At 49.1% G+C, this 22,659-nt stretch overlaps 1 long non-coding RNA gene across 17 annotated transcripts in view; it reads left to right on the top strand.

Annotated features, from left to right (window-relative positions):
* Positions 1 to 19: 19 nt before the first annotated feature.
* LOC106504875 (uncharacterized) overlaps positions 20 to 22,659 on the top strand; it is a 36,013-nt gene continuing 13,373 nt past the window's right edge. For 2 of the 17 annotated variants that reach the window (XR_014815320.1, XR_014815319.1), the window contains exons 1-6: positions 20 to 1,419; positions 3,360 to 3,428; positions 6,249 to 6,485; positions 7,011 to 7,291; positions 13,469 to 15,144; positions 22,506 to 22,599. This is a non-coding gene — a long non-coding RNA (uncharacterized LOC106504875). Of the gene's footprint in view, positions 1,420 to 3,359; positions 3,429 to 5,281; positions 6,486 to 7,010; positions 7,292 to 8,040; positions 10,008 to 13,468; positions 15,145 to 22,505; positions 22,600 to 22,659 lie in introns of those variants that run through there. The other 15 variants (XR_014815333.1, XR_014815334.1, XR_014815331.1 and 12 more) reach the window with 15 other exon arrangements.

Raw genomic sequence — 22,659 nt, 5'->3', positions numbered from 1 at the left:
GCTGGCGGCCGAGCCCGGCTCCCTGCCCACAGCTGCCCCCCTTCCCTCCCCCCTCCCGCGCTGTCCCCGGACTCAGCCCGCCCACCCCCCGCACTGGCCAAGCCCGCGCGCGCTCCCCGCCCCACCCCTTTCCTCCCCTCCCTTCCCTTCCCTGCGCGCCGCGCTCCGGGCTTTGCCTGACATCTAGCTGCTGCTGGGGCGCCGGCGGCCGCCGCTCACTGGCCAAGCGGAGAGGAACGGAGCTGGCGGAGAGGAGGGTCAGGGACTCGGAAGCCTTAGAGTGGGCAATGGAGGTGAGGGGCGAGGAGCAACCACCCCCCCAGGTTTTTAATTTCCACTGGACACAGGTTTTGTTTTCCCCAGCTGCTCCAAGCTTGGAGTTTTGTCCCTGGCTCCAGTATTTGCCCCTATTCAGTGCGTGTCATCTCGCCTTGCACTTTTTCTAAACGTACTCGGGGTGGCACTGCCTGTACCTCGACATCGGTTTTTGAAGGGCGCTTTACCGGCCTAAGCCCAGGCCTTTTGTGCCTCCGGGTCTTCTGAGCACCCAGACTGCCAGTAGCCTCCAGGCGCAGAGTTCGCGGCCCGGGTAAACCAGATGCTAGAGGGTCCGCGGGCTCTATCGTCGAGGGGCGGTGCCCCATTTTGGCTGTCGCGACCCCTGGAGGCCAAGGTCGAGGTCTGAGAGAAACTTTTCTCCCTCCCAGTCTTGGCCATCCCCTAGCCTTTGCCCTCCAGGGAACCTAGTTGAAAACATTTCCTGAGAACTGCACCCCCTTCAGGGCAAAGTCTTCAGGGGGCGAGTAAAAGCCCGAAGACGATTCAGAACCGCAAGTGGTTCCTCTCATCTGGCTCCTCCACTTTAGAGGATGGGGTTGAGGTCGGTAGCCCCCGGGTAGAGCCACCAGAAGAAATCTCCGGATGCGCAGAGTCCCCTTCTCCGCCCTTTTCCCTAGAGCTTGTTGAAGATAGGGCTCGAGAGGCGCAGTGGGCTAACGTCCAGGAGCGTTGGGGTGAGGGTGATGGCGGAGAGCGCCCTCCCTGGGTCTCCGGAGAGTCAGCCCTGGAGGTCATTCAGCCTTAGCAACGAGGGGCTTCAGTCACTGGGTCCCCACGTTCAGTGCCTTTATCACATCCCCAGGCACATCTCAGACACTGTCCCTAACGGAGAGTCGGGCCCCAGGAATTAAAGAGTCAGGGAGGGTGGCAGAAGCCAATAGAAGCAAAAATCTGCTCTGGCCCCATAAGGCCCCTTGGGGGAGGTTTACATCAGAACTGATCTGGGTTCAAGAGCTGCTAATGGGGTAGTCCCAAGGATAGGCAATTCCATCCCAGCCAGCAGCCCTCTCTGTTCACAAGAAAAGTGCTCAGACCTGCAGGAGTCAGAGGAGAGAAGCAAAGCTGAGGGAGAAGCACACGGTGAGTAAAGGAAGGGAGTCAGTTATCCTGTGAGAGCAGTGAATACAGCAACATCCAACAGATGCCTGGGAAAGCCAGGTCCCTGGGTGTTCTGTTTGATTAACAATAAAGAGCCATCTAGGATATGACTGCTTTCCTAGCTAAGGTCTTTGCAGTCTGTAAGAGGAAAGGGATTTGAAGAAAGTTAAGAAAGAAGTGGTTTGATGAACAACAAGGATTTACTGTATAGCACAGAGAACTATATTCAATACCTTGTAATAACCTATGATGGAAAAGAATCTAAAAATGTGTGTGTGTGTGTGTGTGTGTAAATGGATCACTCTGCTGTACCCTTGAAAACTAGCACAATATTGTAAATCAACTACACTTCAATTTTTAAAAAGAGGGAATGAACTGCTCTGCAAGGAGGGCAAGAGAGGAGGGAAGTAAGAAAATGGGCCTAACACCTCCCCAGGGAAAGAGCAGAAAGAATCATTAAACTGTTGAGCTTCTGCCTAGATGGTACCTGCTAAAGGTTGCTGCCTCTCTGTCCACATCCACCTACCAGCCCCTCCCGAGGGCAGTAGTAGGAGAAGTGTGCAATTAACCCCTGATCTAATCTCCTATTAATCCTCAAATCAGAGAAAGAGCGACTCTCTGGAAACAATGGGAGAGGAAGAGCAATCCCTTCATGCCCCTCCACCTCCATGCCATATTCAAGCTATGTGAAAATCTCCCTTGCTTCATAAACTCGGCCCATTAAATAGCCCAGCCCTTGTTAGTAAGTGTTAAAGAGAGATTAATGCCCGAATTTAAGAGGTGGAGAAGGTAACAAAAAAAGGAGGAAGGCAGGCAAGGCTGTGGGCTGAGTGCCAGCGTTGGGCTCCGAGCATTTCCACTTAGCGCTGAAGGCTGGCTGCACAGCAGTTTGATAAGGTTTACTGGGCCCAGATAAAGCGGCAGCAGCTCCCCCACCAAAACTGGCACCATTTATAGCCAGAGCTCTGTCCTTGGGTCTCCGGAAGGCTGATGAGAATCCCCAGTTCAGACATTTCATATGGCAGCACCTAAAAACAAGCAGGATGGAAAATTACAACAGAAAACTCCGGGTCCCTCCCTTTCTCCTCCCTCTTCTCTCCTTCTCTCTCTCTCTCTCTCCCTCCCCCCCCCCTCTCTCGTTCATGTATTTGTAGTAGGTGTTTTCTTTTGTTTTCCCTTCTTTCCTTAAAGGGTATGGTATGAGAAGTAAGCTGGGACAACAGTTTTGACAGATCCGAAAAACATTGGAGAGACTTCAGCCTTACGGGGAGGTCATGCTACAGGCAGAGGATAGATGATTTGGGTGGGATTCCACTGCTAAATCTCTCATTCCCCCTCTCCTTTACTCAGGTGCTGGCCCCCACCCCCGAGCACACTGGTCACAAGCCTTCAGAGCTCCGTGTGTGGAAGAGGAGGCGTGCCAGGGCTAAGTGATCTTACAGGAAGGAGGCAGTGGGAATAATGCCTCACTCTGAGTGCTGACTATGAATCTTGACACATCACCCATATTGTTTTATGTAATCCTCATAACAACTCTCATAATAAAGGCATTCCTAATTTTCCCCCATTTCTTTCTTTTTCCTTTTTGGCCACACCCATGGCATGTGGAAGTTCCCAGGCCAGGGATCAAATCCAAGCCACAGCAGTGACCCCAGCCACAGCAGTGACAACACCAGATCCTTAACCCACTGAGCCACAGAGGAACTCCCTCTTTCCTCCATTTCTTTGGGTGGGAAACATGGAGCTCAGAGAGATTCAGTGCCTTACCCAAGACTGTAGAGCTATTAAATAGAGCTGAGATTTTAAATCGGACCCTCCCGATCGCAAAGCTCATGATCTTAACTTCTAGATTAAACAGCCTCTAGTGAGATGGAAAAAAGAAAATAAAGGCTTTTAATTTCCCTTCTCGTCTTACTCCACAGAAGCCAAGGTCTCCGCAGCAGCCAGCCAAGCTAAGGACCCAGCAGCCCTCCACTGAGTCAGGCCACTAGGTAAGTAGACTTAGAGGCCTGGATCTCTGCATTCTTCCCCCTCTTTGCCATCTCGGGCAAAAGTTGAGGAGGGAGTTTTGAATTACAATAAAACTTCAATTACACAGGGGCCTGGGAAGAAGGTTATTGTTCTGTTCGGGGTATTCTGCCTCAGAGTTCATAAAATATTCCAAATCATTTTGTCCCAGCTCTTTAATTGGAAAAGAATTTTTTTTTTTTTTTTTTTTTTTGTCTTTTTAGGACCAAACCCAAGGCATATGAGAAGGTCCCAGGCTAGGGGTCAAATCAGAGCTGCAGCCGCTGGCCTACTCCACAGTCACAGCAATGTGGGATCTGAGCTGTGTCTGTGACCTACACCGCAGCTCATGGCAATATTGGATCTTTAATCCACCGAGCAAGGCCAGGGATCGAACCCGCATCCTCATGGATACTAGTCGGGTTCACTACCGCTGAGCCACAACAGGAACTCCAAGAGTTTTTTGTTTTTTGTTTTTTGTCTTTTTGCTATTTCTTTGGGCCGCTTCCGCAGCATATGGAGGTTCCCAGGCTAGGGGTCTAATCGGAGCTGTAGCCACCGGCCTACGCCAGAGCCACAGCAACAAGGGATCCGAGCCGCGTCTGCGACCTACACCACAGCTCACGGCAACGCCGGATCATTAACCCACTGAGCAAGGGCAGGGACCGAACCCGTAACCTCATGGTTCCTAGTCGGATTCGTTAACCACTGCGCCACGACGGGAACTCCATCTTTTTTTTTTTTTATTTTTGAGTTTTATATTTTAAAGATAAACTTTCTCATCATGAAAAATATATCAAGGACTCCTATCTTCGGGGGAGAAGATGCTACTTCTTATGTCCCCAGAACCTTGCGATGAATGGAGAATGAAATTTTCAAGAAGGGATCCTGGTAGTAAAGCCCCTGAATGGAACAAAGAGGTCTCTTCCACAAGTGAGAAGTGCCCGTGGCTACTGGAGGATGCCCAGGCTGTCACACTACTCTCAGCTCTTCCCCCCACTGGGGACTCTTGGGGGGAAGACACAGAAGGCCTATTGTGTCCTTTTCTGAAGGAAAGGATCTGCTTCAAGGTCATTGTTGAGATATCTCCTAGACAGATGCAGATGATGCCAAAAACTAAGCAGAGACGGAGTTCCCATCGTGGCGCAGCAGAAACGAATCCAACTAGGAACCATGAGGTTGCAGGTTCAACCCCTGGCCTTGCTCAGTGGATTAAGGATCTGATGTTGCCGTGAGCTGTGGTATAGGTCGAAGATGTTGCTTGGATCCAGCATTGCTGTGGCTGTGGTGTAGGCCGGCAGCTACAGCTCTGATTAGACCCCTAGCTTGGGAACCTCTGTATGCCTTGGGTGTGGCCCTAAAAAGCAAAAAAACAAAAACAAAAACAAAAAAAACACTAAGCAGAGTCAAATTTGCCCTCAGTGCATATGTTAATAGTTTTCTTTGGCTTGGTTGGTTTTTTGTTTTGTTTTGTTTTGTTTTGTTTTTGGCCATGCCCAAGGCATATAGAAGTTCCCTGGCCAGGAATCAAACCCAAGCCACAACAGTAGGCAGAGCCACAGCAATGACAACATCAGATCCCCAACCTCCTGAGCCGCCAGGGAACTCCTAGTTTGTCTTTTTTTTTTTTTTTTTAATTTAATTTAATTCTTTCATGTCACTTCCTTACATGCCTCCACCAAAAAACAGAGGGGCACCTAATCAGGTGACGTGTGGGTTCTGGTTAATTGAAGCCCAGAACACCAGATAAGAAGATGGCTTCTTGATTAGTAATTGCCATCTTTATCCCCCCATGGAGACCTGATTAGTAATGGTTACACCTTGGCTTCTCTTCCAGGGACGAAATATGCCCTTCTCCTCTGTACGGCAAAAGCAGAAGAGGAAGTGTTATTTCTTTTCGCTCCAGAGGCCTTGGGTCACCATGACCCCCAGGTCTTCGTGATGAAGGAAGAGAAAGCTTTTTCTTCTCTTTCTGTCTCTCCGGCATATTGCAAATGGTGTTGGGACCTAATGTTGTCGATTCAAATAGCAAATCTGAGTTGTTATTAGTGCAAAGATGCCCTGAGGGGGTAGACCGTGTGCATGAAATCCACAACGGATGTTATGGGGAAGTGTGTTTATAATTATAATGGGATTTAATGTACACTGGGACCAGATGATGGCAGCCATTTAAAAAAGAGATGCTTAATAAGAGAGGTCCCTTAATGACGGGCAGCAGGGCTCAGGGTATTATGGAGAAGCACAGTGTTTCACTGGGTGTCACATACCATGTGCCAGGTTTTATGGGGATCCTAACAAAGCTTTGGGGGCGAGACATAGCAACCATGGCTGTCAGCTATCAGGCGTCATGTTTTAATGTTGTTGTCTTTGAAAGGGCCGTCTGCACCGAAGAGAAAGGCATTTTCTCCCTTTCAGACACACACAAGCACAAACACACAGGCCCCAGGCCAAGACTGAGTGGTTTGGGTATTTTCTTGAAATGTCATTTGTTCTGAGAAAGACCGCCTCAATTTCAAAAGGAAAATTTTGTAGCTGTCGAGAGGTACTTAGCAAGTGGGTGCAGTGAAACCGTGTGACTCCCATTCATGGGAGTCCCACAGCGAAATCCCCAGCACCCTGCTGAAAAGTAACCCCCAAGTCCTCATCAGAAACAGAGGAGTGTGTGGGGTTTGGGGGTATTTTTTTTGTTGTTTTTCTGTTTCACATGTTGGTGTTTCTCTGTGGGGAGGCCAGGAAGCGGGGAAGTATGTAACATTTTCTTAAGCTGGTTAAATGGCCAAGGGTTTAACTGCTGAGGTGTTAAGTTGCAGATTTGAATCCACGGCAGCTGTTACCGCAGGAGAGCTATGGTTTCATGCGCAACCTGGAAGGACTGGAAGGACGCGCACCAGGAGGTCATGCTCCTTGAAGGTGTCACCAGAAGCACCTTGGTCCAGAAATAAAACTCACGTCCCCGTTGCATTATTCTGTATGTTTCTCACCTGACCTGACAGAAGGGTGTGTAAACGCGTGTGTTCACCGAATCCAGGCTTCGTCCACGGGTATTGTGTTGCGCTTTCACAAAGGGTCTCAGCGTCCTCGAAGCTGAATGAATGATCCCTTTATCCGGACAAGGAGAAAAGAGAAGGGATAAAATAAGCCAAAACTGAACTCCCAGCCGTAGGTTCTTAGAAGCTGAATATCTGGAGATGGGCTTCTTCAAACACAAGGGCTCGGGTTGGGTACTCAAGCCACAAGATGAAATGATTTTACTCCATGACAGGTAGTTGAAGCCAGTTATGTTAAAATCATTAAAGCAAAACAAACGTTGGGATCCTGTGGCATAGAATTCAAAATCCGTATGAATTTTGAAGATAAAATGAGAGACCGCCTTGGTGTTCTTCCTTGAGCAAAGCTCGCTGCCTTTTCCCCATTAGGGCCAAGGGGGTGAGAGACTAGGGGATGCCCTGTGGGCATAGGCTGTTGAGGGCGCTGAGCCAGACCCTTGGGCTCGGCCTCCCACCCTGCTTCCTTTGTTTCTTTGGGAAGTTCACTGATGGATTTCTTTTTTTTTTTTTTTTTTTTAGCTTGTTAGGGCTGCACCTGTGGCATATGGAGGTTCCCAGGCTAGGGGTTGAATCCGAGCTACAGCTGCCGAACTACGCCACAGCCACAGCCACCGACCTACGCCACAGCCACAGCCACATGGGATCCGAGCCATGTCTGCGACCTACACCACAGCTCACGGCAACACTGGATCCCTGACCCACTGAGCGAGGCCAAGGATCGAACCCGCGTCCTCATGGATACTGGTCGGATTCGTTTCCACTGTGCCATGACAGGAACTCCTCCCTGTTGGACCCTTGAGGTAATCTTCTCCACGCCACCCTCCCATCATAATGAATGTCTCCTTCCTCCCCAGGCTGGCACTGTTTAAAACTCATCATGGTGTTGCCCGCCATGGCCTTGTATCTGACTGAGTTCCGTGTCTTCTGACCACCCCTTGCATTGTGAGTTTCTAGAAGGCTTGGTCTCAGTCTTATTCAACTTAAAATCCTCAACTCCCAGCCCTCAGGGCCTACACACTGTCAAGAAGAGCAGATCTCAATAAACGTTCATGAATGAACTAATCGAACAAATGGATACATGCAGGCAGGCATGGACATAGACCCATGGGACTTTCGGAATCTGAGCGAGCAGGGACTATTCTGTAGCTTAACATTCAGGGCAGATTTCTTTGTACCCATGGGGTTTTCCTCAGCCTTTGAAAAAATCTAAGAGATACAGATAAGCTTTGAGGATCCTTTAGTGGCATGCAGCTCTTTGAGGGTATGACTGGGTTCTATTTCAGGTTATATCAATTTATATCTTCCGCAGAGCCCTAGAACCAAGCGTTTCTCTCTATCCTAAAAGCATCAGTAAATATTTATTTGGAGTTTTCTGGTGGCCCAGTGAGTTAAGGATCCCACATTGCCACTGTTGTGGCTCTGGTTACAGCTGTGGGGCGGATTCAATCCCTAGCCCAGAAACCCGCATGCTGGGTGTTTGTTGATGAATTGATTGATTACATTGCATTGAATTGAAATGGATTGATATGAGTTCACTCCTTACTCCCAGAGTGGCCTTGTATTCCCAATCCCAAATGGCTCTTAGTTAACCAGTCCAGGGCTGAGAGGAAGCATCTGATCTGCTGCTAAGGACATCAGTGGGTAGAGGACTGCCAGCTTAATCCTGGACTTGCACATAAGAAATGCATTGGGCACAAGGACTGACAGGTTAGTTCTGCCATGACCCAGTGTGGCAGAGACTGGCTAGCTGTTCTCCAAACGTCTTCCCAAGCACATGATGCATTACATTTTTTAGCTTTCCCTGCTGCTGGATACAGGCCATGTGATTGCATTCTCGCCAATGAATGGATTGTGAGCAGAAGACCATTGTGCCCAGGGCCAGCCCGTAAACACTCCCAGGTGGATTTATCCATGCCCTTCCCCTTGGTGACCTGACACCATGAGCATAGAGATACCTTGAAAGCTGAGTGATGGGGACGTCAGCAGAACTAACATGGCAGGAGCCTGGATCCCTGCATCACAACCTGGAGGGCCGCTACCTGTCTACTGAGAGCTTCCATTGTGGACTTTATAGAAACAAGAAATAAACATTTGATATCCTGAGGAGGCTTGGTAAATAAACTGCAAGACACTCAGTTAAATCTGAATTTCAGACAAAGAATAATTTTTAGTATATCTCAAATATTGCACAGAACATAATTACATGAAAAATTATTTGAAATTCAAATTTAAATTGATGTCTTTGTTTTCACTAAATCTGACAACCCTAGTTTTTAGCTCTTATACGTTTTAGAGCTTGTTTATTGTAGTAGCTAGCCTTACCTTAATTAATACACCCAGTTTCATTTGTCAGAGCAGCAGGGCCACAGTACCTGAGCTGGCATTCTGGCCTGGGACAAGGGGCTGACCCCAGGTCCTCTTGACAATTAGATTTGAGTAGTGCAGGTCCATCTGGAAAATGGAGTGTCCTATGTGGACAGGGCCAAGGGGAAAACTAGGAAAGATCCCAGCATCTTCTAGGGGATCCTGTGAATATGCTATTCTTTCACTGTCTCTTTCACTAGACTAAGTTCTTTGGCGACAAAGAAGATTGTGGGGTTTTGTTGGGGGAGGTTGGGGATTTTTTTATGGCTGCACCAGTGGTGTATGAAAGTTGCTGGGCCAGGAATTGACTGTGAGCCACGGCTGAAGCAACGCCGGATCCTTTAACCCACTGCACCAGGCAGGGGATCAAACCCACAGGGCCTCAGCCACCCCAGCTGTTGCAGTTGGATTCTTAACCCACTGTGCCACAGCAGGAGCTCCAGAAGATTGTGGGGTTTACCTCCGTGTCTGCAGTACTTGGCCCGGGGTAAAGCTGCTTTCTTGTTTGTGGTGGGAGAGCAGCATGCCTGCTGGGGAAAGGTGGATGAGACGACTTCGTAATGTGGACCTGTCCAAGCTTTTGAGAGATAAAAGTATGAATTTGGGAACGCTGGGCCATTCCCTATGTTTTCCTCTGTCCCATGAGTAGCCAGTGTAGCAAAAAGGCCAAGAACTGGGCTCGGATTTGCTCACGTGGGTCTGTGTTCAGGACCTCCTAGGTCCTGGGTGATCGGGCATCTGTTACGTAAACTCTGAGTTGCACTGTCCTCACCTGTTAACTGGGGACAATGAAGGTACCCATCTCACTAGAGTTGCCAGGAAGATGCACAAGGGGTGCCTGGCCACCAAAAAATATCTGAAAATATTAACTGTCATTAGAGATATCTCAGATACTCTTTCTTTTCATGTTTTCCCTACAAAATGCCTTAGTAGGAGTTCCTGGGTGGCTCAGTGGGCTAAGGACCTGGCCTTGTCACTGCAGTGGCTCGGGTCCACTGCTGTGGTACTGGTTTGATCCCTGGCCTGAGAGCTTCTGCATGCCTCTGGTTCAGCCAAGCAAAAAAAAAAAAAAAAAAAAAAAAAAAAGCTGTGTTATAAATATTTGGGGTATGGTCTTGTGAGAAATAAACTTCAACTCCCTTTGAGATGTGATTATTGACACTGTCGCTGGGAGCATCTGTTTGTAGCCCTGTCCTCCCAGTTCTGTCCCATTTATTCGGTCAGGATGAGGTAAGTGAGGCAAATGGCAAATGGACAGTGAGGCTGGGAGGGCATGGGGCAGTGTTAATTTCCACCTCGGAGCATGACGTGTTTATTAGCATGTAGGTGCGCTGAGCGCGGCAGCCTGCTTTCCTTGAGTTAAATAGCAGTCATGCCCAACTGGCTCTCCATGTACCATTGCTCCAAGTGATTGAGCCAATTTCTCCCTCTGCCATGAGTTTAAGTTGTAAACCTCTCAGCCAGACAGGGAGGCAATGATGGGCTGCCTGTTGTGATTATTATTAACCTTTAGGATTGCGCTCCAAGACCAACGGGTCTGCAGAGAAGCCCAGGATGAGGCAGGTGTGGACCTCAGGCTCCCACCCACCCCTCTCTGCCCAGTGCATGTGCACTGTTCACTTAGGCTCTGCAGAGAGGCTCCAGTCTGCCAGCCACAGGTGACTGTCTCTTTGGCTGGGCGAATGGTGAGATGGTATCCTCTGTTGCCTTTGGCTGAGGGTAAGAAGGGAAATTGCAGGATAAGAATTGTTCCAGCGGTGCCTTGATATTCAATTTTTTTTTTTCTGCTTTGGTGAGATGCTACCTTACCCAGCTGTAACACTCAGGGGCAGTTGCTAGCTGTTTCACCCAGACATGTCTATTTAGCATAATTATCCTGGAGACCCGGGTTCACAGGGGACTGTGGGGCTGGAGGAAAGTGATAAGCAAGCTCTCTCTCTTCCAGTCCATATTTCTTCTCTTTTCCTTAAAGGAAACTTCTTCCTTGTTGATTAATCATGGATTGGCAGGGAAGGCTGATCTCAACGTGGGCAGCTAGTTTTGCTTTTCTCAACGATTTAGTCTCTGCAAAAATCTCTAGGAGGAACAGAGGCCCCCCCTCAGCCTTGGGTTATCTGCCTTGCTTCTTTGTTAAAAATCCAAGTGTACCTGCCATCCCCTGCTGGGTGAAGTGTGGAGTCAAGAAAAACTAATTCTGCCCTCAGAAGTACAAGCTAACAAACAAGGCTGGACTCCAAGAGGACAGGTGGGAGTGGTGGTGTTGCATTATTGCTTCCTTTTTTTTTTTTTTTTTTTCCAAAATAAAAGTGGGGAGGGGAGGGGGGCATTTGGGTGGAAGAGCACCACACAGAACCTTTGTGTGAGCAATGATAACAGAGTCACCAAAAAAGCCCAAATCTGACCTCTCCATTTCCTCTGATTTTGTTAAAGCCCCTTCCGCAGTCTCTTAGAAAGACTGCCAACAGGATGAAAAACTCTGGTGGTTATGTGGAATGAATATTATTTGATAGGCTTAAACAAATTTAAGTCATGCCTTCAGTTTATTTTTGCCCTGACATGTATCAAACACGGCTTGCGAGGTAATTAACACTGCTAATCACCAAAGGTCCTGACCCTTGACACAGGTCATTTCCTTACTCCCCCAGATAATCCCTGAGGTGGGTACAGTTGTTATTCCCATTTTATAGCTAAAGAAACTAAGACAGAGAGAGAAAGCAGCCTCCCTTTGGCCACACAACTAAGAGGAGGAGGCAGCCGGCTTCCAAATGCCAAGCTTGGAATTGCTACCATGCGTTCCTCCCCTTTGGGTCAATTTCCATTCTTGGTGGCAGAGTCCCCTTCAGCAGCAGCAGGGAAGGAGGCCAACCGAGGCAGGATGGTAAACCACTGAGTTTTTCCAGTCTAACCACCAGGCCATTGGAAGTAGGAGAAGTAGGTGGGGTGGGGAACTCTGTTTCTTGGGGATTGAACATGGAGACCCCCAGCCACTTGCTAGGGAGCAAGAGTGCAGGTCTGTGAATGGGCTTTTCCCATGGCCTGTGTGTTTTCACAATTCCCTGCAAATGATGAAAAGAAATTGTCCAGCATGACCCACTGGGGAAATAGAAGAGGAAGCGGGAGTTCCCGTCGTGGCTCAGTGGTTAACGAATCCGACTAGGAACCATGAGGTTGCAGGTTCGATCCCTGATCTTGCTCAGTGGGTTAAGGATCCGGCGTTGCCATGAGCTTCGGTGTAGATCTCAGACACGGCTCGGATCCCTTGTTGCGGTGGCTCTGGTGTAGGCTGGTGGCTGCAGTTCTGATTAGACCCCAAGCCTGGGAACCTCCATATGCCATGGGAGCAGCCCTAGAAAAGGTGAAAAGACCAAAAAAAAAAAAAAAAAAAGAAGCGTTGAGGAGGAGCTTTTTTTACCAAAGAGCATCCTTTGTAGTGATAGAATTTACAGACATATTCATGGTGCCAATGTAAGATGGCAGGAACCAAGCGAATGGAGCCCAGGAAGTGGTTAAAAGACCCTGGACGCGCTGGTTGTAAGAAGGTGGTGCCTCCCCTTTTCCTTTCACACCCTGTGAACTCTCTAGGCTGAAGGGGGAAATGAGCCCATGGATTGATATGAAGAATGGGTGGAGCTGTTGCATTTATTTCCAAATGAGGTCCTGCCACGTTCTCCCACCCACTCATATGCATTAGGCATGACTAAAAGGCAAGAAGTTAACTTTTTGTGAGCATACTAGACCTTAGACAACCAAACCCTGGTTACCTGCTTCAAAATGCCCGATACACTCAGGTCTGAAAGGGATTTAGAACATCATCTAGTGGGAGTTCCCTGGCAGTCTAGTAGTTAGGATTCAGCACTTTTACTGCTGTAGCCTAGATTTAATCCTTGGTCTGGGAACTGAGATCCCACATCATGCCACTGCATGCCTCAGCAAAAAAAAAAAAAAAAAAGCAAACAAACAGAACAAAATGAACCATCATCTAGTCCAATCTCACCATTTTACAAGAGAGGAAGCAGAGCAATGTTCCTAAAGCCATAGAGTCCGTCAGAGCCAGGACTTGGGACCAGAGCCATTTGGGGGCCCATCAGGAGAATGTCATTGAAGCCATTCAGTCACTCTTGGAAATCTTATGAAATGACCTTCAAAGTCTCTTTGTTTCAGTTTCTTCACATGTAAGTCAGATTAGCAGCAGTTCCCACTTCACCAGGATTCGTAGCGGTCATCTTTTCAAAGTCTTTGGTTATGACATATCTTGCCCATAGAGGGAAGCTTTCATTTGCAAAACAAGCTCAAGAAGGTGATGAAGCTGGAAAAGAAAATTTGGGGTCAGAATTAGTTGGACTGGAGAGCAGTGAGGCAGAGATTTTCCTGCAGCTCATAACCAGCAATACTAATCATGTGATGGTAAGAAGTACGGCCCATGAAAAGCATGTGATACACATTTGGAGATGCCTTTTCTAGCTAAATCTATGTGTGCGTATACATATATGTACACACAAATATATCCTTTCTGAAATTTAATTTCATTTAAATTTAATTTCACATTGTTACTGCTCTTTGATAGTCATGATTCCTATATCGGCGACCCATGACTGTGTTCCTTTGGGGTTTAGTACAGGTGACAACCCTGTGAAGAAGAAGCAGTGTGCCCCGTCATCTGGGCTCTGGAATCAGACTACATGGGTCTCAAACCCAGATTGTCCCCGAGAAGTGATGTGAAATTTGGCCCATTTCCTGACTCAAGTCTCAGTTTCCTCCTCTATGTCATGAGAATACCTAAGGTTTCTGCAGCCTCAAAGAAGTTAAAGAGTTTGGCCACGATCCCGCCGTTCGTCAGGGACAGAGCTGGGATATAAAACTAGGTCTATTGGATTCCCCAAAGCGCCTTTTTCCTGGATACCCCTCTGCCTTAGGAGGAAAGTGGCCGGTAAGCCTGCTGAGGAGGCCTGCACCCCGCCCAGCCTTTTCTTTTAAGGGCCATCGCCTATGCTCTGTGTGAGAGGCCCAGATAGGTTCAATCACATATGATGCATGAGATATATATGTTAGACTTCAGTTTAAAAAAAAAAAAAATCCTGTACCACTCCCTCACCCATGTCTAAAATTAAAATGCCAAAAATACTACCAGGAAGAGAAATTTGGTGAAAAGCAAGAAAGACTATAAATTGACTGCAGAGTCTACGGCGAGACTTGGATTTCTCTGGTTTATTAAAGTCTCACTCTGTAGGAGCTCCTTTCAAGAAGCACTCAAATAAACTGCACCAATATTTGACAGTGTGGAAGCTCTTTTCAAAGACTGTGTAGCCTATCTTCCCAGAAAGAGAATTTTCCTTCTTTTGAGTTTACTGCCTATTGAGCGCCTTCAATAAAAAGGGGAAAAAAGTAATCATGAAGGATGGTGATATTTTTTTCTTCCCTAATATCTCCTTGGAACATCCTGAAATGTTTACCTGCTGATTTTCTGTTAGGCAGATTGGAGAGAGCAAGGTGAAATTATAAGAACACTGACTTCCAGTCAGAAGACCTGGATTCAAGGCCGGCTTGGACAAATGCTTCCTGTGTAACCCTGGGCAGGTCACTTAACCTCTCCGTGTTTCTAAGTCCTCCTCTGCAAGAACGGTGCTATTACATGGAACCTGTCTCTGACCTTTTCTTTTTTTTACAGCCTCACCTGTGGCACATGGAAGTCCTAGGCTTGGAGTCCAATCGGAGCTGCAGCTGCCAGCCTACACCACAGCCATGCCAGGTCGGAGGTGCAGGTATGACCTACACTGCAGCCTACGGCAATGCCAGATCCTTAACCCACCGAGCTCGGTCAAGGATCGAACCCACATCCTCATGGATATTATGTCAGGTTCTTAACCCACTGAGCCACAATGGGAACTCCAGTCTCTGAACATTTTAAAGTCCTTGCTCCGTTCTTTGAGAAGAGCCTTAAGACCTGTCCCTAACTTACTGCCTGACTCTGAGCAAGTCGCTTCCCCTCCTCGGGGCCTCAGTTTTTCGAGGATCACATGAAAGTATCGGACTAGGCTTGTTGCCAAGCCGACGACTCTAGCTATGAAATCCTTTAGCACTCTGCGAACTCCATCGCACCCCCTGAAACTCGGTCCCAGCACGTTTGGACGGAGAGAAGGTATGAAGCAGGTGTGTGGAAGGGACATGGTCTCTCTTCATCGTAACCCTGATTCCCACCAGGAGGAACCCAGGCGTTCGGGCACCGTCTCCCTCCACACAGGAGCAGACGACCCAGAAGAGGGCAGCTGGGCTTCAGCCTGGGCAGGAAATGGTAAGTGCTTCTTCTGTCGATGATGGCTGTCTGTGGTTCTAGAGAGGAAAGCAGATATCAGTGGTGAAGCTTAGCCAGGTCATAGAGGAAGGAGCAGGGGGAGGGGGCAGGGCAGCTGTAGTGCAGTCAGTGTTCCACTGTGACCCAAATAAGGTGTCCTTGGTACAGAGAGGGCGATGGAGCATTAGATAGAGATATAAATACAGATAGGCTGCTTTGCATCAGGTCTAGAAACACATTTTCTCCTCTCTCGTTCAGAAATCATCCCCCAACCCAAGGTTGCTGGTTCCCACCTCAGGGCCTTGGCACTTGATGGATCCCAGACTCCCACCCTCCCCCGAAAACCTTCCTCCCATCCCACCATACACTTGTTTCTACCTTAAGAACTCAAACAACCCTTCTGCAGAGAAATCCTTCCTACAGATGCCTTATCAGGAGCTGCCTCCTGCCCCTGGGGGGCCCTCTGCCCTGCATTTTTGTTTTCATAGCACTTGCTAGTACCGGAAATTGCCTCCTTTGTTTATAGGACTGCTTGTTTATTTCCTGGCTACCCCCAGAGCCTCCCTACAGCTCCCTCCGACTTAAGGTAAGCTTCCTGAGGGCAGGGGCCTGGGCCCTTTCAGGAGGTTGTATTGGGAGCACCAGGACCAGGCTGGCACACAGTAGGCTCCTAAGAAATATTTGTTCCAAGAGTGAAAGAGCAAAACAAGAAATGTGCTGGGTTTTTTTTTTTTTTCTCTCCCCAGGAAGACTTTTTTAAACAAACAGGCAGCCTGTTGTTGAGAATGAGCGGTTCAGGCCTAGATAATTCACAGCCGGGGAAGAAGCAGGAATAGGTTCTTCCACAGGCTCTGAGGTAGCTGGGCCGATCGCACAGTTCTTTTTCCTGATAGGGCTTCCAAAAGACACCTCCAACGTGATGTCCCCACTCTCTGTGCCCGCCAGGGAGAAGGCGGGATGGGGGACCATGCCTGGAGTTCGGGCAGCACTGTCCCCAATACTTTCCCCTCATTTTACCATTTCATCAATGAGGACCCAGGCACCCAAGGTTCAACGACGTGGCTGAGATTGTCGAGTCTAAAGTCAAAACTGGATCCAGTTGGTGCTCTTGCCTCTGCATTTAAACTTGTTCAGAGGAACCCAAGCTGCCTGGCTCCCATACCTGCCCCCGTGGAGAGATGGCGAGCGCCCACCTACACACGGCGCCAGTGATAACAGGCTCCTTAGCGGACCCAGCTCCAGAGGGAGGCAGATGAGGCACAGAAAGCAGGTGCAGAGCTTAAGGAAGCATCACTCCTGGGTTCTGGGGTGATTTGGAGAAATGCCTTGTTAAATCTCAGAGCCCAGCCCCATGCTTGCCTCACCTGGTCCTGGCCCTGCTCCTTGGAGCTTTCTGCAAGTTCTCTGTCCTTTTCTCTCGTGTCATATGATACTTCTTTTTTTAGAAAGATCATCAACATGACTAGATGGTGGATTGCTCTCGGGAAGCATTTGACTCGCTTTGCCAACTAGCTTCTAGCCACTTCTTGGCAACGTGCCCTCCAAGTGGCCACTGAAGTTATTTTTCTAAAGGATCGATCTGTCACTCCCCCCACGTCAGTGCCCCTTCTCATGCCTACATTTTTTTAAGGCCTAAACTACATGGCTTGTTCTTTACGACACTTTACACATTGGCAGCATTCTGTCTCCAAAGTCTTGTCACGCTTCTGAGGCTTTAGGCAGGCTGTGTCTTCTGCCCTGGGGCCCCCCTCCCTGTCTGTCTGGGCAAAATCATTTACCCTTCCAAGCCTAACTCCAAGGCCACTTACACACAAGATGTTCCAGACCTGGAGTAACGCTGATGTGAACCCAGTCTCCTCTGGTGGCCAGAAGGTACCCGACCTAGGAGGTGAGAGCAATCAAGCCAGCAGTCAGGGCCTCCCAGGGCCCCTTCTCACATTCTGTGCAGTGACAGCTCTGTGTGGGGAAGGTTCCCTCCTACACTCAGCCTGGGCAGTGCTGACTTCATCACCTGGCTAAGTGTGACTCTAGTCTTTGAACTTTTTTTTTTTTTTTTTTGCTTTTTAGGGCTGAACCTGAGGCATCTGGAGGTTCCCAGGCTAGGGGTCGAATGGGAGCTACAGTTACTGGCCTACACCACAGCCACAGCCATGCCAGATCCAAGCCACGTCTGAGACCTACACCACAGCTCATGGCAATGCCAGATCCCTAACCCACCTGAAACTGACAGCACTAGTCCAGAACACAGACTGGGACTTGAACACACTGAGCGAGGCCAGGGATCAAACCCACATCCTCGTGGATACTAGTCGGGTTCATGACCGGCGAGCCACAGCGGGAACTCCTGAGCTAACTTTATATTTTGCTGTAACAATGAGGATCCAAGCTGTTGGCAACAAAGCGAAACCAGGCTCCCAGGTGGCCTGGAACCTCCCTGGTTCACCCAGGGCTTATTTTTAGACTTTGCTCTTTGGCGTCCAGCTTCCCAAGCTGCCAGGGTCAGGGGTGTTTCACTGGTTTGCAGCCGGAATAGGCGGGCACCGCAGAGCCCAGCCTTCTGCCCGGCTCCCCCCACCCCCGGTTTCTAAGTTCTCATGTTTGTTTTCCTCCCTCCTCCGTGTCTAACTTTTCTGTCTTCTTTTCATGATCTTGAGACTCAATCCAAAGTCAGGCTGACATTTTGGCCCTGTCTCCCCAAGGAGCTCAGCGCTGAGATCTTTTTCCCTGGAAAGAAAGTTGATGTATGTTTGGGAGAAGCTTAGAGAAGAAAGTTAGTGATTATTATCCATGCACGCTGGATAATAGCAACGATAATAATAATGCAATAATAATCAAGAATAACAATGCCTACCTTTGCGGAGCACTAACTCTGTAGCAATTGGGCCAGGTCATTTTTTAAGCCTTGTCTCATTTAATCTCTTAGGTAGGGCTGCTCTCTACCCATCATAAAGATGGTTCCTATTATACCCATTTCCAAATAAGATTGTTGAGGCTTAGAGAGTTAGATAAGTAGCCCAAGATCAAACAGCTGGTGAGGGCTGGTGTCTAGGTTGGCCTTACAGCCTGTAGCTCTTATATCTGAGGGACCCGAAACAAATCGCTTCACCTCTCTGCATGTCAGTTACATTGCATCTGTGATGGCAACTAGGAGAGATATTCCTCATTTTATAAGCCAGTTAGGACAGATGAATGGGATAAGGACTCTGAGGTGCTATGTGTTAATCATTATCTTTATGAAATCTGAGACCGCCCCCCCACCCCGAAATCTGGGAGAGCACAGAATTACCTAAGACACTGGGAATTCTTTTTCACACAGGAAAATTGTTTAGATGTTCCTTGCTCTGATTTGAACCTGTACCTTCCATTTTGAGAGATTATCATTCTTTACAATCCAGGCTCTTTGGCTTGACCATGGGACTTTACGCTTTTCAAAAGATGGTTTTAGTTGAGCCTGATGACAATGGGGGAGTTAGGACAAATATATGCCCCCCTTCTGCAGGCAGGAAAACTGAAAGTGGCTGTCAGGGGCTGGCTCGGAGCAGGACTCCTGACGTCTACTCTGGCTCTCTTTGCTTCCTTCGGTTTCTATCCTTGGAGCCTGGGCAGCTGACAGTGTTGACAGATGCGGGAGAAGGTTTTGGCGGTGGGGGTAGGGGTGGCCTCTGGCCTCTCCTCCTTAGGGCATCAGAATATGCATAGTCCCCTTGGAAACAGCATTTGTGCAAAACTCTACCTGAGAGGCAAGCTGTGGTTAAGGCCTATCCTTTTGTTGTTATTTAAATAGATATTTTAAAACATTTAAAGTCTGTCATTTTCCCTTTGTGATTTGGAGTCAGGGCAGGTTTTCGGGTGTCAAGCAGTCGCTGAGCTTTGGTGGCTTTGGGTACCTGGCCTGAAAGCCTCTGTGCAACCAGCCCAGCCAGAGGGACCAGAGGCTCTGTCTTTTCTTTCTTTCTTTCCTTTCTTTCTTTCTTTCTTCCTTTTCTTTTTCTTTCTTTCTTTCTTTCTTTCTTTCTTTCTTTCTTTCTTTCTTTCTTTCTTTCTTTCTTTCTTTCTTTCTTTCTTTCTCTTTCTCTCTCTCTCTCTCTCTCTCTCTCTCTCTCTCTCTCTCTCTCTCTCTCTCTCTTCAGGTTGAGCTCTGGAGCTTTGGCCTGACAGATCTGAGTTCAAATGCTGTCTCTGCCCCTGACTAGCTATGCCCTAGGCAAATTCTTTAAATTCACGTCATCTGTAAAGTGGAGAGAGGGAGGCATATGTGGCTGCTGTTAGCCTTGATAGGAGTTCTTCTGTAACATAAAGTGCCTGGTCAAGTAGTAAGTGCTGAATAATCGTAGCTTTTATTATACTTTTGTCCCCAGCCTCGTTGGACCATGGAGATGGCCCCCTGCAGATGGCGGCCCTTCTGACAGTGTCTTTGTGAGAGGGGAGGATGGGCTGTGGAGCACATCCGAATCGTGCCTCTTGAGTGGCCACGAAGAGGGTCTGGGTGGAGGTTCAGGCAGTGGCCAGGTGGGGACCAGGTTAAACTCTAGGCTCTCAGACCCCTCTCTCCTCTGACTGCCCGAAATCCTTTCATTCCATGAAGGGCCAGGTTGTGACCAGAGCCCCAAGGTCAGGACCCACCCCCCCCAACCCAATTACCCCATACTGGGATGGGGGCCTGGCATGTTTGTCCTGCCCCAGCTGCTGGGCTTGGTAAGGGGATCCAAGGAAAGGGACAGCATAAAATCGGGGGAGAAAGGAGAGACGCTGTGCTGTTGAAAGTGCGCACACCAGGTTCTCTGTGCTGCTGGAAATGGAGCGGGCACTCCACTGCTCCCCCTGCTGGCTGGACAGGAGGACTGACATCCCGGTGGGAGCATAAAAACCCACCCTGGACGGAGTTGGGTAAAGAGCCCAGCCAGGAGTTGGGGGAATGGGAAGAGGGAAGGGCTCATTGCTGCAACAATTTCAGAATCACCTAAGGCTTTCAGTCAAAAATGCATGTTTCTGAACTTCACCCTAAAACCTATCCAGTCATTGTTTCTTTGCGAGATGAGGCTCAGGAACCTGTATTTTTTGAGGGGGGTGGGGGTGGGGGTTCTGTTCCTGGGCCAGGGATGGAACCTACGCCACAGCAGCGACCCAAGCCACTGCAGTGACTGTGCGATATCCTTAATCTGTCGGGCCATGAGAGAACTCCCAGGAGCCTGCATTTTTGTTTGAAGGTCATTAATGCTGAATAGAAAAGAATCTAGAACATTTTTGCTGTGGGTTGATTTTAAATAGCATGCAAGGAGTTCCCATCGTGGCTCAGCTGTTAACAAACCCGACTAGCATCCATGAGGATGCAGGTTTGATCCCTGACCTCGCTCAGTGGGTTAAGGATCTGGCGTTGCCACGAGCTATGGTGTAGGTCGCAGTTGTGGCTTGGATCCAGCATTGCTGTGGCTCTGATGTAAACCGGCGGCTGCAACTCGGATTGGACCCCTAGCCTGGGAACCTCCATATGCCAGACATGCAGCACTAAAAAGCAAATAAAAAATAAATACTGTTCAAGTTAGCTTGAAGACAAGATTGGCAATAAACATTTTGGTTTGACAGATTTTCTTGTACACCTACTGTGTGCCAGGAATGTATTCTGCCATCGAGCTGCCTCTCAGTTTCCAGGGCCAGGTGGATATTTGGAAAGAGAAAGCATGAGCCTAGAAGCATGAACGTGCAGTGTGCCAAGGGGTGTGGGAGCTGGAACTAGAACAGGAAGGAGGATGGGAGAACAGCTCCCAGCTCCTCCTTCATTTTTCACTCTTGAGCTCGAGTATTGTCAATAGAAGGTAAGGGTTACCCTGGCTTTCTTTTCTCTTAAATTGAAATGTGGGGAGGCCTCCTTTCTGTCTACCCTTGATGTTATATCCTTCTTGGATATGATGAAAAGACACTGAACCACGGGTTCATGCCTATTTGCTCATCTGAAATTGGGACACTGTGCAGTTCTGTGTGCCCCATCTTAGCCAAAGTAAAGGGACTTTCTGCTTGACTCTTCTCCAGCACAAGCAGCAGTGGGTCAAAATAAACAACCCTGGAATCCAAACGCTGGCTCCTCCCACCAAAAAGGCAAAATACTTCCTCTTTAATTGATGCAGGCCCTCAGTGTGCAGGTCACAGCGCTGCCCATCTTCAGAGTGCGCCCACCTGCACTGGAGCAAGGTGGTGACCAGGTGGAGAAATCCTGGTGCCCAGAGACACACGCTGCAGGAGGCCTGGCTTGAGAGCTTTTCATCAGGGATACTTTTTAAAATATCTTGTAAGTGAAGTTGGCTTTTCTTGCTTCACAGGCCTTGACCCTGCCATCAGGCAGCCGCCACCCCCCCTCGTTGTGTCCACTCTCGGCGGGGGGCCGGATCTCCATCCGCTCTGGGCCGCGGGGGACGAAAAGGTTCAACAGCGCTCCCCCAAGCCTAGAGAAGCCCAGAGCCGGGCGGGGTCGGCCGGCCACCCGCGGCCACTTCCTCCAAGCCCTGCTGACCTCTAGTGGTCACGCCGTGGAACTGACAGGACATGGGCCAGAGAGGGAAGCCAGGGTGTGTCTGGAGCCTGGGAGTTCTCACCCTTGCTTTGCACATTAGATTCACGTGGGACCTTTGAAAACACCCCTGGCCAGGTCCCACCGCAGGCCGGTGAAGTCAGAATCTCTGACGATGAAACGTCGACGTTGGTATTTTTTTAAAGCTCCCCAGGTCATTTTAATGTGCAGCCTTGGTCAGACTCGGGCATTTGCTCGTGTGTGCCAGAGCAGGGGGCTGTGATGTCAGCATCTGAATGCGGCTGAAAATGTCTGTCTTCCAGTGTGTCTCTGAATTAGTGAGTACCCCCCCCCCAACCCGCCGCGACAGCGTGTCTCTGCTCCTGGTCCTGACTGCGCTGAGGATCCTGTGCCCGAGTGTGTGGCTGAGCCGAGCTCAGACCCCAGGGAGAGACGCAAGGAGCAAGGGTCCTGTCAGAAGAGTTTTACAGCCTTTCCCCCATTCAGAGAGTTCACACTCTGCTCCTGGGAAGTTCTCCCTGTTGTCTCACCTCAGTCCCTTCTCAAAAAAAGTCTTGATTGACAAAATGCCAGCTTACCCATCAGCACTGGTAGCAGCCCCAGGGTAGGTAGGGTTGCAGTGCCCCAGGCTCCCTGGAGGGGCTGAGCTGGTTCTCTTCAGGCTTCGCCCTCCATCAGGAGCTAGAGAAATGGGCTGGAAGGGAGAAGAGCCAGCACCAGTACAATTAAATTAATTTCCAGCAGCTGCATGGGATTAAAATGACCCACTTCTAACTGGTCTCTAATGTTCCTGAAAACAATCTTCTTATCCTCCACTTCTACTCTTTCTCTTCCTCAGAATCTCAGCTTTGGGGAAATGTACTCCGCATGCTCTGCACTCCTTCCCTGTAGGCGTGGGCCGGAGGGCACAGCCCTGGTGAGAGCCACCCCAGGTCCGTCCGCCTGACCCTCCCCTTCCCAGACCTGCCCAGGGAGCGGGGCAGGGGCGACCC

This window comes from Sus scrofa, chromosome 9, assembly GCF_054392235.1.
Source record: "Sus scrofa isolate SSC_HxYL_T2T_F1_AM1 chromosome 9, Sscrofa_HxYL_maternal_Yorkshire_Landrace_v2.0, whole genome shotgun sequence".
Classification (NCBI taxonomy): Eukaryota; Metazoa; Chordata; class Mammalia; order Artiodactyla; family Suidae; genus Sus; species Sus scrofa.
This window is presented reverse-complemented; position numbering and strand designations above follow the sequence as displayed.